The sequence below is a fragment of the Perissodus microlepis genome, chromosome 3 (genome assembly GCF_051167445.1).
Source record: "Perissodus microlepis isolate ML-2025 ecotype Zambia chromosome 3, ASM5116744v1, whole genome shotgun sequence".
In the NCBI taxonomy this organism is placed as follows: domain Eukaryota; kingdom Metazoa; phylum Chordata; class Actinopteri; order Cichliformes; family Cichlidae; genus Perissodus; species Perissodus microlepis.
In genome coordinates, this window is record NC_140463.1 from 36,980,307 (window position 1) to 36,997,037 (window position 16,731).

General features: G+C 41.4%; 1 protein-coding gene across 38 annotated transcripts in view; it reads left to right on the plus strand.

Annotated features, from left to right (window-relative positions):
* The first annotated feature begins 8,483 nt into the window (after positions 1-8,483).
* Positions 8,484-16,731, plus strand: part of ptprda (protein tyrosine phosphatase receptor type Da) — a 408,815-nt gene continuing 400,567 nt past the window's right edge. For 29 of the 38 annotated variants that reach the window (XM_084924268.1, XM_084924283.1, XM_084924276.1 and 26 more), the window contains exons 1-3: positions 8,484-8,618; positions 8,822-8,937; positions 9,113-9,148. The gene's annotated coding sequence lies outside the window, so the exon portion shown is untranslated. The remainder of the gene's footprint in view (positions 8,619-8,821; positions 8,938-9,112; positions 9,149-16,731) is intronic. The other 9 variants (XM_084924295.1, XM_084924299.1, XM_084924296.1 and 6 more) reach the window with 1 other exon arrangement.

Genomic DNA, 16,731 nt, shown 5'->3' on the forward strand with positions numbered 1-16,731 from the left:
GGCATCCCTTGAACCTTAATGACTGAGGAAGGCAAGTGTCAGAAGAAAGGCATCTTGGGGAAGCTGGCTTTCAGTGGCATGCAAGAAGCCAGAAGCAAGTAGTAAAAGGCACCAGGGTGACTTTCTTTTGATTACTGAAATGCTTTAAAGTTCAGATGTGTTTGTTCTGTCTAAAAAAACTTTTTTTTTCTCTTTTTCTTTATTTTTTCTTCTATTTTAGAAAAATTGCATCTACTTAAACACACTGCAAGCTGCCATTGTTATAATGTCAGTGTGGAAATTTCAAGTTTTTGGATCTGCAGCACTAAGAAAACCATTAGATATCATTCTCATTTGATACCGATGTTATTCTAGGTACTATAATCTTATTTTTTTCCTTGATTTTTTTTAAACATCTTACAGCGTATTCTTTTTTATGGAAATGATGCTACTCACACATCAGCCATTCAGCCAGAATGGAAGTGGACGGCCAAGCTGTCAACTAAATGGACTGAGGTGTCTCTTGCGGAGTTGGGGTTCCCCTTAAGATAGCAGAGAAGCTTGACACCCCCTGCAATCAAGAGTAAGGAACGAGCCGAGTCCTCGCTGTTCCTCTCTGCCTAAGGGTAAATTGCAGCAGTTTGTCAGGGCAGGGACAAATAAGTAGGCCTTTGAAGTCTAAGCTTAGGGGGCTTCAAACCACTTGGACCAAGTCTGCTTGGCTGTTCCAAGAAGCCAACATTGGAGTGCTCGTGCCAACACAGAAGTGGCACTGCTGGTTCAGTCCCAAAGTGGCGCACATGGCAAGGCCAAAAAGATTGATGTCATCTCACTATGACATCTTCTCCTGCAGTCTCGTGTTCTGCCACTGACCAACAAATGTTAACATAGGCTAATCCTGACTGCCGTGAATGTGAAACTTTCAACAGATAGAAGGTGAACAACTCTAAAGACTCTAAAGAAACTGATAAAATCCATATATTAATAATGGATTGGATTTATATAGCGCTTTTCAAGGCACCCAAAGTGCTTTACAATGCCACTATTCAGTCACTCTCGCATTCACTCACTGGTGGAGGCAAGCTATGGTTGTAGCCACAGCTGCCCTGGGGCAGACTGACTGACAGAGGCGAGGCTGCCATATTGCGCCATCGGCCCCTCTGGCCAACACCAGTAGGCGGCAGGTGAAGTGTCTTGCCCAAGGACACAACAACCAGGACAGAGAGCCCGGGGATCGAACCGGCGACCTTCCGGTTACAGATACGCTTCCCAACCCCCTGAGCCATGGTCGCCCCCGATTTATATTGCATAAATGAAAACGCATATACAATTTAAACAGTACAGTGCAGAATGATTATGTCATCGTGTCTGGGAATTTTTTGCACAGTGGGTCTTGGCTCAGATTAAACAGCATGTAAACATTTTCTGGCAAGGCATACGAGTAATCCCATTTCATTAAGCCATTGTTAACAATGCCTGGTCAACTGTGACTTTTGGACGTGCAAATGAAAGAGAAAAAAGTAACTGGGCTGGAGAACACTTTTCATTTGTCAGTCCTTTCTTGACTGTGGGGGGGGAGCGAAGACTCGTTGCCCAAAAATGTTTCAAGTTGCATTTAATGAGTCAAAGAGACAGAGAGAAACCTACAGCTGGGGACGACCCTCGCTACGTGACAGGGAGCCAGATAGTAGTCATCTAATTGGTGCAGATCTATGCAGTCCCCCGGCAAAAACTTTGTTTCATTTGCTGTTTAACTGACAGTGTCTTTACAATGCCACTATCAAGAGGTTAATCATGTGGGCTATAAGTACTCCGACTGCTGTGTAGTGTCCTGGAGAAAAAGTTTGTCTGGCAACTATCGTAATTTTTTATTTTTTTTATTTTAAGATGAAAGGCTCTAAAAGACCCGTCCAATTAGAATCAATCACAGTCCCAATTCATTCATTTAGGATCCTTTCGCGCAGGACTCCTATTATGCCGAAGGCCTCTGAGGCTTGGAGAAGAATGGATGGCTGTGTATGTAATGGATTACTCCAAGCTCTAATATTTCATTTTAGTCATTTAACTAAACAAAGCCAAGCTGCAGTTGTAGCAGATTTTCCTGCACTGGCAGCAGACGCCACGATAACATCATATAAGAAATATTAAAAATTTCTCGGCCGAGCGCTGATCACCTGCACACGCGGCCGAGCGTCGAAGCGAGAACGCGTGATTTAAAGATACAGATTGTCCAACTAAGTACGGCAAATAAGTATGGCTGCCTTGGAGGCTTATAAGCTCCCCTTAGCCAACGTAGCGCGGGCATTCAAACAGGGAGGCACGGGCTTTTGAATGTTTTTGTCGCTGTTCTCCATCTCTTTCAGCCTGAGCCTCATGAGATGTGATCTCTGAGGACAACAGGAACTTCAGTCTGATATACTGTAATTGCTTGTGACAGGCGACTTCACATTGGTGCTTGCAGCTGTCAGCGTGAAATTTTTTTTTGTTGTTGTTGAAATGAACATGTTTGTTAAAAAAACCCCAACATCATAGAGGCATTTGTGCTGTTGCTTTAGCATGGCACGTTGCCAACTGATCTCTTAGTTTCTCTCATCATTCTTTCTTCAGGCAAGGCCAGAGCGAGGTTAGCTCCCTAATCTAAAGAGAGCTAATGATAGCATCACAGGAGTAGTATACTTCTCCATCTCTTTACTCCCCCCCCTCATCTACATCCTCTCTACTGTACACTTGCCCATTCAGCTCACGTGATTGTATTTCACATCAGACATTCGACAGTGTTCCGAGTAAATCTACACAGACTGTACACTGGAATGCGGCATGCTGGAAATGGCCACATTATTTCATGGTACAAGAAAAATATGCAAATCTGCTTTGTCCTATAATCCAGCAGTGATCACAAGAGGTATTAAAGAGCTGTGGAGCCGTGGAAGTGCGCCTCTTGAAGCGGGTGTGAGCAAGAGAACATTCCAAATAATTCCTGTATCCCAGAATAATGCAGTGACTCATAAATATCACCTAACTTCTGTGAACCAAAGTGAATACCAGATACAAAGCACTGAGCATAGCTTCACCCACTCAACTTGTATTTATATTGCACATTTGGACAAAACTTCAGCTATATTTGCCCAATCTAATAATGTCAAAAAATATAAAGATATATATATATATATGTAAATATAAAGGAATCCCCTTATCCTCCACCTTTTGTCTGTTGCACCAGTACTGTGAGAGCATTAACCCTCAAATAAAAGTAGTAGTCAATTCTATACATGTGTACTCTGTACAGTGCATTTAAAATGCTTATACAAAATGTTCGCCCCTCTGTGCAAAGCAGATTAATATGCTATGGTGTGGATAATATAAGGGTTAAAGATTAAAAATCACATAACAGTCAGCCTTGGCAGGCTCAGGAAATGAAACGAGTCATGACACATGAACAAAAGGTGGCTTTTGTAACACAGCTCTCCAGCATGGCGAGCGCAACCTTGGACAATGGAAATAAAGGTTATATTATCCACTTTAAGTAGGTGAGTGGTGACTGGACACAGTAGGATGTGATACGTGGCTCATTATCAAAAATTCTTTCATGTTCAAACTGTTTTGTAAAACCAAACATTATCTCACATTTAGGGGTTTTTCTAAATATACGCTCTCTGGCCACCTTATTAGGTACACCTGTTCAGTTGCTTGCTAATCAGCGGATCACATGGTAATGTTAGCATTCAGGCATGTAGGCATGGTGATCACCATGCTGAAGCTGAAACTGAATATCAGAATAGGAGACAACTGTGATTTAAGTGACTTTGACTTTGAATCTGACATGGACGTTGCAAAGCAGTCTGGCCTTTCTCCTCTGACTGTTTCAGAAACTTCTGATCGACTGGGTTTTTCCCACGCAGTCATCTCTAGGGTTTACAGAGAAAGATCCAAATAAGGAGAAAATATTCCAGTTCAGTGAATGTTCCTTGCTGACACTAGAGGTCCGAGGACAAAGGCCAGACTGCTGTGAGCTGATAGGATGTCGACAATAACTCATTACAACCAAGGTATGTAGAAGAGCATCTGTGAATGCACAAGATCTTGAAGCAGATGGACTGCAGCAGCAGAAGACCGGGTGCCACTCCTCTCAGCTAAGAACAGGAAATCGAGGCTACAGTTCATATGGGATCACCAATAGAAGACTGGCAAAATGCTGCCTGGTCCGATTAGCTTCCATTTTCGGTATTTTGGTGTAAGCAACATGAAAGCATGGATCCACCCTGCCTTCTGTCAGTGTTTCATGCTACTTAAGGTGTAATGGTGTTGGGAAAGTTTTCTTGTTGCACTTTGGTTCCTTTAGCATCATGTAGCATGTATTAAACCCCACAGCCTGAATAGTATTGCTGACTCTGCCCATCCCTACATGAGCACAGTGTACCCATCTTCAGATAACTGCTTCCAGCAGGATAATGCACCATGCCACAAAGCTCTAATCATCTCGAACTGATTTCTTGAACCTAACAATGGGTTCACTCAGACTTCACAGTCACCAGATCTCAATCCCATAGAGAACCTTTGGGATGTGACTGGAACATAAGATTTTTACCATGGCCGTATAGCTAAGAAATCTTCAGATATTATGCAATGCTATCATGTTAATATGGTCAAAAATCTCTGAAGAATGTTTCCAGCAACTTATTGAATCTGCTATGAAGAATTAAGGTAGTTCTGAAAGCCAAAGGGGTCCAACCGAGTACTAGAACTGCTGCATGTAAATTAAACTCCTTAATGCCTTTTTGCTTGCTGTACTTCTCCAATCTCAATATATTTAATAACTTGTACAAAGACACACACACACACACACACAAAACATGTATCTGTCCATGTAATAAGGCAAAATAAGGTAGGTAAACCTCACCATAGTGCCTTAGCAAAAGGAATCAGTCCACCGCAGAGCAGTGAGTGTGAGATGATGCAAGGCTAAGACATAAGGTTTTAATTTGAAAGTTATTTTAAAGATGAAAGTAATACAGTTTTCAGAGTCTGTGTTGATTCTGTTCTTGTTATTGTAGGCACAGACCCATCCCAACCTGCAGGAAGCCAACAGCCTGAAAACAGACTCAAGCTGAGCCGTAGACCTAATGTAACCTTTAACAGTTCTCACAAAGGCTTCTGTTTTTTAACAGGAAAATCTTTATAGTCAGTGGATTTAAAAACTAAGAAGTACCTCGTGTTTTCTGATAGTTTTAATATACATACTGTGAACATAAATGCGTTTGAGTCAATGAATGCACAAAAAAAGAAAAAAGACAAACTTCAAACAGCTACTCTGCTTCAGACAGATTGACCTCTAAGTTGCCTGCAGAATGTGTACAGTAACTTCAGCACTTTATTTTTGGTTACAGGATGTAAAGTCTGTAACTTGGCAGAGTTGAAGAAAGTGCAGGTGGTAAACTAGCATGAGTTGAAGAAGAAAAGAACTGGCAAGGTCACCGCTGACCCCACACATCTTAGCAGAGTTCTTGTCACCAAACCGGCATCTCAAAGTCAGCGCAGGTCATTCGTCACCTGCACTACGTGGAATCTCTTCAGCTTCTTTCCTGAGTCTATCCACCTTCATCTGCCTGCAGCTACAAAATAAAGCAAAACTTATTGGGTAGGTGTAGTGGGGCCAGTGCACTCCCAAAGGAAATCTTGGTTTCATCAGACCAGAGAATTTTGTTTCTCACTGTCCGAAAGTCCTTTAGGGGCTTTTTCTCCAAACGGGTTTTCATTCTCCTCAGTCTATCACCGAGGAGAGGCTTTTGTCTGGCAAATCTGCCATAAAAGGCCCAGACTGGTAAAACCTACAATTATGATTGCATTTCTGGAAGTTTTTCTCCCATCTCCAAGCAGGATCTCTAGAGCTCAGGCAGAATGACCAAGTTCCTGGTCCCATCATTTATTAAGGTACTTCTCCAACATTTGTAGGCAACCGGTTTCGAGGAACTTATATTTAAGAAATGTGAAGGCTACTGTGGTCTTGGGAACCTTTAGCGTGACCTATTTTTGTAGCCCTCCTCATATCTGTGCCTCTACACGTAAGTCCAGCAGGACGCATGGGTTAGATATTGTGTGCAGACAAGTTTCTCTTTCAAACTTTCCAATGTTTGACTTAATTCAAGGTCTAGAAACACCTCAAGGTTTGCTTTTAGTTTTATTATGCATTGTCTACGCAACAACTGTAAGATCCTTAGTTTGCGTGTTGCACAGGTAATAAGGGTTTGGATTAATTTGGATAACTTAAACATGGGCTACATATATTCCCCAGTTCGTTATGTTTTTTAAAGAAGATGATAAAGTAAGCCTTTTCATCCACAGCCTAAACTAAGCTATCATTTGCAAGCACGAATTACAACTATCTAAAGTGTCAGCTTTAACAAATTCACTTGCAGAGATCAGATGATTCCACTTTCAGGTATTTTCTCAGTAGGAATTTTCTGCAGCGTAATTAGTTTAAAAAAAACTTGCACCTTCAGCGAGGCCTCAGGAGCAGCTCGAGATCAGTGCTTGTAAATTGGTGAGCCAAGGAATAAATGGAAACGCTGCACTTGATAGCGGAACGATGTCAGCTTCTATAGTAATGAGCAAATAATCGCCATCTTTGCTCGAAAAGAACTCTTCCAGGATACTGAGAATTTTTTGCTATTCACCATCACAAATTGTGTTTTTCTCATTTTAGCAAGAACTTCTCCCCTCTCACTTCTCATCAGGTTTTATTGTGATGAACACAAAAGAGAAATTGAAGGGACTGATACTTAAGAAACAGTCCACGACATTTTAGCTGCTCAAGTACTGACAAATACATGAAATCATTTCTCACTGCAATTTGTAAGGATTCACTGACTTTAATGTGAAAAAAAGGTAGTCATTAATGTGTTCCTAGTTGTATCATATACTAAAATGATGCTAGAGGCCACTGTGCCGTTATTCTGTCTTACTGAATACTATTAAAAATGTGTATTTTCCATAATATATATTTGTATTTTCTATCTGTGGAGCATTTCAGTGAAATAATGGGAACTGCATGGATTTCCAGCCAATGGCGGGCTCCAAATATATTAGGTATACCTTTACAATGTTCATCATTATAAAGGTATACTAACCCAACAGTTGTATTTTGACAGCAAAAACCACACTGTCTTTGGAAAAATTGTACTTATGCTTATTCCTAGATGACAGTAGTTGCAGTGGGCTTGAATTTACTTAGTGTAAGTAACACTGGATTTTATTGCTGACCCAGTTTCGTGGCAAAAACATGTCAAAACTACTTTTAGACCAAGTCTTACGGCGCGATCCAGTTCTCAGTAAACGCCACTGTGTTGCCAGACTCCTAATCCATCCATCCATTGGAAGCATAGTGTTTTTCCCCCCTGAGATGACTGTTAGTTCAGCACATAACGATAAATCGCAAGTCATTATTTTCTTTGAATGTGAAATCCTAATCACTAAAGTCAATGAAAGCTGCAATATTAACATATATCAGTTCTTCTTCTTCTGCTTATTCAGTTCAAGACTGTGGGGCTGGAGCCTATCCCAGCTGCCACAGGTCCTGATGTGGGGGGTACACCCTGGACAGAACACCAGCCGGTTACAAGGCTAAAACACAGACAGAAAACTCTTGTACTCACATTCACAAGTAATTTCTAATCACCATTTAACAGAAAAACTAAATGCATGTCTTTGGTAGGACGCAGGAGCTTCTGGAGAGAACCCACGCAGAGATGGGGCCCTGCCCAGATGATGGACTGTGCCACCATTATGCTCGGGTTATCATCATATAAAAGTAAAATATCATCCCCCTGAACTGTGCCCAAGGACATAAGCACCATAATAAACTTGTCTAATTCAAATAAAGTGTAAAATAAATTGCTCCTGATCTAGTGATGATAGCGTTAGCTTAGATGGAAAGTATTTCTAGATCTGGGGAAGTTGTTTGAAACACTGTTGCTGTTTTGAATCTTTCACTTACAAAAACTCTACTTTTGAAAGTTTGGTGCTTTTCCCCACTGTGTTGGTATGTAATGTTGTTAAATTGTTATGTAACGTCAGCATGCTTTAAAAACCAGCGATACATTTTAGAAGTTGCATCGCCTGTTTGGTAAAGCGTCTCCCTCGCTGACCCGCTTGTGATCTGTGTTGCTAAATGTAGCTCCTGAACTAAAGTGAGGCCCCTGCTTCAGGGTTTATTTGAACAATTTAGAGCTGTCAGTGCACAACATGCAAATGATGGGCTCATAGCTCAGATGACAGCTTAACATTAACACTGAGATTTTTTTAAACATTTGATAATGAGGGTATACACTTGGCTCCAGCTTCTCACAGTGCTGGGAAACATCCCAGTCTCAGCAGCTCTTCTAGCTGGCCATCAAGCGGCCAGACTGCGTAGTGCAGCTTTGGAGCGCAGCATCCCAGGTCTCCTCTCTCCCCCCCTCCCTCCCTCTCTCGCTTTCGCTCCCGCCGTCGTCGGCAGCTGTGTGTGTGTGTGTGCGCGTGCCCGCGCGCGCGTAGAATCCGACAGCACGCCGGGACTGCGTTTCCTAAGGAAAGCTCAGCTCTCAGTTTTGTGCCCGTCTTATTGCCGCTCTCATTGTCTTTGTCGGCAGTGATAAAGAGAGCAGGTACCATCTGTCCATTCCGCCAATTTATTGCGAGTTGCCTTTTTTTTATTGTTTGCTCTCCTTCACAGATGTTAGGTCAACACTTTTTGGGTGGTGGTGGTGGTGTTGGTGTTGGGGAGGGGGGGACTCCTGGTTCTAACGGAATTTGTTGTGGCTTCTTCTTCTTCTTCTTCTTCCTTTTTTCGGTCTCTTCTCTCTTTCAGTTCATTCGGGGGCCTGTTTTTGGAATAAGAAAAAGGCATTGCTGTTTTCTGACTTTGAGTGAAGAAAGAAGGGACTCCTCTGGAATTTCCTAAGGAATTTATTCGGACAGCCCATGGTAAGTGGAGATTTTTATACATACATATACAGATTTATTTATTTATTTATTTTTAAAAAAAGGCTTCACGTTTGAGAAGACACCCAGCTATCCATTACTAAGTTGGTCTCTTTGATTGAAAAATAACAACACGAAGCGCATCCCTCATTTTTTTATTTTCCTTTTTTATCTACAGTTGCGAGGGCTTTGCATTCTTCCGCCTGGGTATAGAGTAAGTAGTACTTTTTCTTTTCGTATTCTGTCAATTGCAGCCGAGAGCGGCTCGTCATGTTTTCCATGTGTGGAATAAAGTGTCGTTTTTTTTCTGTGTCCGCTCCAAGTTCTGTGTCGTGCCGCGATGTGAGTAGGAGCCCGGGGTGTTTTTTTTTTTTTTAATTTCATTTTTTGCACATCTTTGCTTTGGAGGGATGTTGTGGAGAATGTGGCGCAAACGCAACGTGCACCGGGCTGCCGCTCGCTGTTACACTCCAGATGGCGGCGAGATATTTAACAGAATTTATATCGTCAACATTTATAACACGTACTGCGCTCACACGGACACACAAAATAGAAATAGAGAGAGAGACATGGGGAGAGAGCCATCTTTGCCCCGAACGATGCTCTACCCTCTCCGGAGGATGCGCGGGCACGCATAAACAAGCTGGAAATGTGTGCGTGTGTGTTAAGGGGGGGGGGGTTATTCTGTGCCATAGTTGTGGGACGTGTTGAGAAAGTTTGGTGTAATGTTTGCTTCTGCAAACTGAGACGATTTGCTTAATCTATCTATGAATGCATGCGTGCGTGCGTGTGTGCGCGCGCGTTGATGCGTGCCCAAGAGCTCCTGACTCAGGTGGTGTAGCCGGTGGGTGGGCTGTGACTCACCCAGTTTACCCATTTTGCTGCTGTTATCTGACAGGCTTTGATGCCAGATTTGACTGGTGACTGACAGTGGCTCATGCGCAGTAGTGTGTCAGCACATGCCTGTGTTTTTTGTTTTGTTTTTTTTATTTCCTCCCTCCATCACTGCCTGATTTGGACGTTCCATAATTTATGCGATCCCTTCCCTGCGTTAAAGAGTTTTTCTTTTTTTCAGACTACTACTGACAAGTGATTCATATATAGCCAATTACCCGTGATTTGCACTCATACTTTGCAGCCCGAGGAAAAAAAAGAAAAGTGGAAAGCCTCTAAAAGGCAAGATAATGAAGTGAAAAGTTTGTGGTTCCTCGGTATTTTGTAGCAAAGAGAAGCATTCGCAAATGAGGGCAAGGACAGCCAGTCAGAGAGATGTGTCTCCGCTGGCTAGTGTAGAGTGACAGGGGGCTAAGTGAGCATGACCATCAAGGAGAGGTAATAGCATTACGGTCTGCCAGTCATGAGGCAGTGCAAGAGATACTGTTGCATTTCAAAAGGAACTAAATGGGTAAGCAGAGGAAACTGTGACACAGGGTCCACTAAATTTTAACGCATAAAAAGGCGCTAATGTGGCTCAGCAACACAGTTTTTATTCATGCAGATGAGTTTGTCTTAATATTAAGCTGCTTTATTGAAAAAATACTTTACTCATCCTAGTTTGGAATGTAATTAAGGGTTGCTTATCATTATTTTAATCCCTAATGATCTGTCAGTTTAAATATTTGTGTCTTTCTTTCTTAAACCAGTTCAAATTAGAAGGTAATCATGTATTATCATTAAAAAAACATCTCTAGTAGCAGTAATTATATGAAGGTAATAATGTTGCCAAATCTAGAAGGAACATCAGGTGAAGTGCTCACACCCTCTTTAGATGACCAGCAAATTGCAATATGGGAAAAAGTAATGCTGAAAGTCAGTGGTCACGCAGCTCAGGTGTCCCTGTGAGTAAACACACATTTGAGCATAAAGCGGATTTGAATCATTTGCTGCAAAGCTTTCCACAGATTAGTCCTAGGTAAGAATGCCCCCTCCCTCCCTCGCCATCATCTACCCAGCAGCGCTCCCACTTCATAAACTGGAAACATTCCGCAGCTTTTCCTCCATCTTGCCTTTGAGTGATGCTCCCAGACCCACTCGCCAAGCCCACATCAATCACTGCTGGATGGGATTTAAGCTGTGGCCGGAAATCATAAGCAGGAAAAAGACAGGTGGGCTTGCTCACAGTTGCTCAAGCTTCCTCCACGGTGACCCCCACACACACACACACACACACACACACACCAGATCAGCATCCAGCGTTGCCAGCTACAGAGCTGCACTTCTGCCACTTCTGCAGATCCTTTTCTCTCATTAATTATGCCCTAACATAGTTTGCTCTAGTGTGACCGTGTTGACAACACACCCACTTTTCCTTTTGCCTGCTTGCACGTCCCTGGAGAGAATCAGGAATAAGCTGTAATTATGGTTTATAAACTTCATCCAGGTGACATAATCAGGGCATGGCTGAGACAGCAAGGGGCTGTCATAACAGCTGCTAATACATGTATAGCTGTTTTTCCTTTCATTCCTCAGACTGTCTAACTGTACTGACACGTGTTTGTCACATGGATGCGCCGCAAACAAGCAAAACTACAGCATTCGTGTAGGTATATATGGATTTTTAAAGAAAACGGCCACACACAGTATCGTGAAAGTGCAAACACTAGCTAGTTCTCAGCAAAAAAAAAAAAAAAAAAGTGGGCTCAGTACATCTATGGAAACGTAGTGTCTATATTATCTTCGTGCGCTGGCTGTTAGGAGCACCTTGATTGCGGTCCAAGGCTCGGCAAGCCGAACGCCCGGCTCCCAGGGGCCGTTTTATAATGAGGATGCACTGTCAGATAATTAGATACACCTGGCGCAGGCGTTTTCAGGAAATTTTGATTCATCCCAAAATAAAATGCCTGCGCCTGCCAACATGAAAGCAAGCACAAAAAAAAAAAAAAAAATCCCGCTGTCACATTGCCTCTCCTCTCATGGTGGCAATGTTTTATTTATTTATCCGCATCTTAATGCTCTTGGATGAGGCAGGCTTCATTTTGTGCTAGCTGATGCATGGGCTGCCAAAGTTCCACGTCTCTTGCAGAGCGAGCTTCTCACTCACGAGGGTGTCGCTGTCCCTTCATGGACACAGCCTCTCCGAAACTGGATGTTCTGATGCCGTCACATTTAACAACTCCCTTGGCTACTTGGCACAAAATGCATCTCATTGAGATTTGCACGCGGCCACATGACAATACAAACCCATTCCCCGCGTGGATGTGCGCGAATATGCGCGTCACACAGCCTCAGATGTGGTTTGTCACATGACTGTTAATAAGAACAGGATGATATTTATCCCCCCGTCCCTCCCCGACAGTGCGTGTATTGACCTTTTGCGCTTCCTTGATGATATTTCAATACGTACGTGAAATATTGGAGATTTTAGAATTTGATAGATGCAACTAATCAGTTATTTCATGCACACTCTGGCAGAATTGAATGATGAGTGGAATTCACTTCAGCAAGACGGCACACTCGCACACATTTATTCGCAGGCCCAATGCACACAAGTACAACCTTAAATGTTTCGTCTCTTCTTAGCTGTTGATTAGAAAATGCTCCGTGAGATGAAACCCTCTCACCTGTGCTGTTTATTTATCAGACACCGAGCGCCAGTCATAAATCAGACACTCATTAAGTTGTTAAACAACAACTTTTGCCTCGTGCAGGAGATGTCAGTGCTATTAAGTCTGATGTATGTGATACAGTAGGAAGGTGAGCCGTTGCAGATTGCTCATGTTATCCAATTAACAGAGGTTTATTAATCCTTTTTTTTCTTCACGCTGGTCACATTTTAATTTAAAAGCCCAGCGTTGATATTGAAGTTAATGTTAAACAATCAAAAAAAAAAAACAGAAAGAGGCATTACAAGTGATCAGGATAGACTGATGTTATATAAGTGGCACAGATGAAATGTACTTTTTTGCCATCTGATAGCATGTCAAGTCTTATCTGAGAGCAATCAATATTTGCCTTCTCCAGGTTAGAGCCCGGTAAGCCTTGATTAATGACTACAAGTTTGCATCATAACAAGCCAACAAAAAACATTGAGTCTGGAGTCTACAAGGGAATGTACAGATCTGTTTTCCTGGCAAAATTATGTATTATTGTGAAGATACTGTAAAGTTTCAAAAGATGCCCTTGGCCTGTGCAAGACCTGTTCTTGGTTATACAACATGTTTTGTGTGTGTGTGTGTGTGTGTGTGTTTTTGCAGTAGCAGCAGCAGCTGTCTGGTGCATGGTCATGTATCGTAATGTTTTTCCAACTTTGCACCCTGAACCAGATTGTAAAGATGTGTAAGAGGAAAAAGGAAGAAAACTGTTGAATGGACAGTGTTGTTAGATGAAATGTGACTACAGAGTAATGTAGTCTTTCTTTTTAAAACTCTGGGCACACTGACTGCCAAAGTATACGTCAACACATGCATTATTAAAAGACAAATAGTTCAAATCATTGACTCAGTGTTATCTGAAGAAGTAGCTAATGCATGCTAACAGCTAGCATTAGCCACCATAAGCTGCTTACTATACTGCAACAAAACAAGTAAGATTGTAGCAAATCGCTGTTAGTAATAAACTGAGAAAAAGCATATCATGTTAATGATTAACCTAATTAACAACGAGTAAATGAAACAGCATGCTATTTTGTTTCAGAGGTGAATTTGGTTTTCTCTGTCTGCAAATCATTTTTAGATTAAGTTTACAGCAGTTTATGTTGTAAGAAAAATGTTTAGTTAACTAGTTTTCAGGATCTGGAAAGGATTAATTTACTCTTGTTTTCTTTCATTTATTTATTTAGCTGAAATTGCACATTATATTAACAAGACTGTAAATTTATGATAGGTGCTTTCAGTGTTAGCTGTCCAAGAAATAAGATATATTTTATAACAGTCTGAAGCATGACAGAGTAATGTAATCTTTGGCTACACTGATAGCCAATGTATACGCCAACACATGCATTACTGATTCAGTGTTATCTGAAGAAGTAGCTAATGTATGCTAACAGCTAGCATTAGACACCATAAGCTGCTGATTATATGTAGCAGATGTTTGTACCAGACAAACATCTGATGGAATTATATTCAGGAAAGGCACAGTTCATTGATCATTAATCAAACTTATTATGGGTTTTTTAAAATTCTTTTTTGCTAACTGTAGCATTAATTACTCATATATGACAGCCACCACTTTCTGGTAATACATGATTTAAGATGAAGCTTAAATTCAGCACCTCTATTAAAAGATGATGCAAGCTCTATACCGTCATGTGATCTGTCAATAAAGTTGCCTTTAATTTCTTCCACTGATGTAAATCTTTGGCTAGTCCACAGTATTCCGCGCAGTACTGAAGGGTGTCATATTTTTGACCTACACAAATGCAATTCTGTAATATGTAAATTTCATGGCATTTCAATGAATTATTCAGTGCTGGTTCATGATGCATTAGCAGTGCTAAGTATTCTTTATACAACCATATGATGGCAGTTATGCTATCTGTGAGATGATGTTCCTTGTATTTCTGCTGAGCTTTAATTTGACCTTGGCTGTCTTGATCTTGAACCAGCGGAAAACACTGTTCGGTTAGAGCGCTTTCGTTGTAAATTTGCTGTTACCTAATTTCTCTAGCAGTGCTTCTAATCCAAGCTCAATCATGCGTGATTAGAAATTCATCTCAGCCGCCAACGTTGTGGTGGATGTTTTCCTTCCCTGCTCGACTGTCGGCTGTATTGTTGTTGTAGAAGGAAAATCTGGTCTGCATTGTGCTGTTAAAATTGAAAAAACAAACAGACAAAAATATTAAATAGAAAAGCATTGCCTTCTTGCTCCCCTGACATGGCAGGAAGTGACAAAACTGATGGATACCGACCAAAGACAAAGGCAAGAGGAAAATGTTATAGATGTGCTGCCTTGAGTCACAATCCCTGTTGAAGTAGGGTGAATGCGAGGATTCCTGAATGTCGTGCAAAGAAATGCAAAAGCAATTGGAACTGCAGGCTTGTTTTTGTTTAATTGTCGGAAAAAAAATCAATATATTATAGTAATGAAATATGAATAATTGGAATAATTCTACAAAGCTACTATTTTCTGCAAAGCTGCTGCACTGGAGTCGGCTGAATGGGCATTCATGATATCATCGCCTTTACCGCTAGTTATTTCGGCACGATAGCGTCTAGCTGTGATAACGACTTGGTGTGATTTCAGAAGCGTAAACGCCAGTGTAATCTTACAGCCTGACCTTTATGTAAGCCACGTGTACCGCGCCAAGGTGTTATTTTACCTCCATACATGCGATTGCTTTGGCATACCTCAGCCATCGGGCATCTTGTGAGAGTTTAGAGGGCACTGGTATGTTGAATATTGGCCTTATAGTCTACTGGGATATGGAGGCAAAGAAGAAAACAGAAAGGAATAATGCAGGCAAGCTGGAGCCAGGGTACTCTGCACAGTTCAATGCTGCTGCCTCTACCCGACATGAACAAGAGAAATCAATTAGACCTACTCGGTTGCTATCCAAGGGACTTCCACCATGGGAAAGGGTAGAGCGAATCAAAGCATTTGGAAAAAACAAAAAGAAAGTAGCAGAAGTGGAAAGTGAACTCGAGTGGCAGCTTGTGGGCTTCTTTGTCAGATCATCCGCCTCTGACCTAAAGATAAGATTCATTTTCTCTGTGTACATCCCAGACTTGATTATGATTCCAGACACTTTCCAATCTCTCTTTCTTTTTTTTTCCAACACCGACGCCAACTTTTTTTTCTCTTACTGTCCTTTCAGGTCAGTAATGAGAAAAAAGAAAGGCTGACAAAAATGCACCTTATAAAGGATACTTTGATGAAGCCTTAGCTGCAAATAGAAGAAATCTCAGTTGTCCCAGCAGCCTCAGATTCACACTATTAGATTTTTATATTCATACCTTGAACCCATTCCAGTAGTCACTTGGAGGTCACTGTGAACAATATTTCTTCTGCACACCGTGATGGGCTCCACATTATTGTTTTGCTGAAGAGAGGAAACAAGTTAAACTTTTTAAGGTTTTAGTTTTAGAAAAGTCTTTATTTGTTTTTTATAGGGGGGAAAAACTGTCTCGGGTGCCTTAAGATAAAAAAATAAATAAATCTTCAAATTGGATATGAAATAGTCCAACCAATGTGGTAGGATCAGTGAGGCTTGTATCCACAGCATATAATTTATTAATAGTATTTTACAGCCAGCTAAAGAACAGCCCGAGTATAATGTAAGAATATGCAGAGCCACGGCAAATATAGAGATCCCATAAATTCCACTTCCCAAATTTGACTAAATAGATATTTCAACTCTATACGTGAATTTCCCAAAAAATCCTAGAGAAAATTCTTGAATAGCTGCTGGAGATGAGGCAATCACATGAGGCAGCTCGTGCTTTATGCATATTTTATTGAATGAAGCTGAGCTCTGTTCTGTAAATACAGAGGTTGAGAGTGCACAGCATGGATTTCATAGACCCCAGCGGCCATATTGTCTTTGATCAGACTGAAAAAGGACATGTTTTGATCAAGCTCTACCTTGGACATTTAAATCAAACCCCTGACAGAGTCAGCAGCTCCGTGGCTGCAGAGTGTAATCTCCACACGTAGGAGAATGTGGACATCCCTGGAAGTGTGTTCGAGCCTATTATATTGTACCTTTTGAAATCTTTTTCTCCCCCTCTCCCCTTGATGAATATCTGCCACTTGGTGATAGTGGAGAGGAAATTCAATTTGACAAAGAAGACCTGTCTCATGGAGTCTTTTAAGCGATTATGATCGCGCAAAGTCAGCAATGTAACAGACCTGGAAGGATTA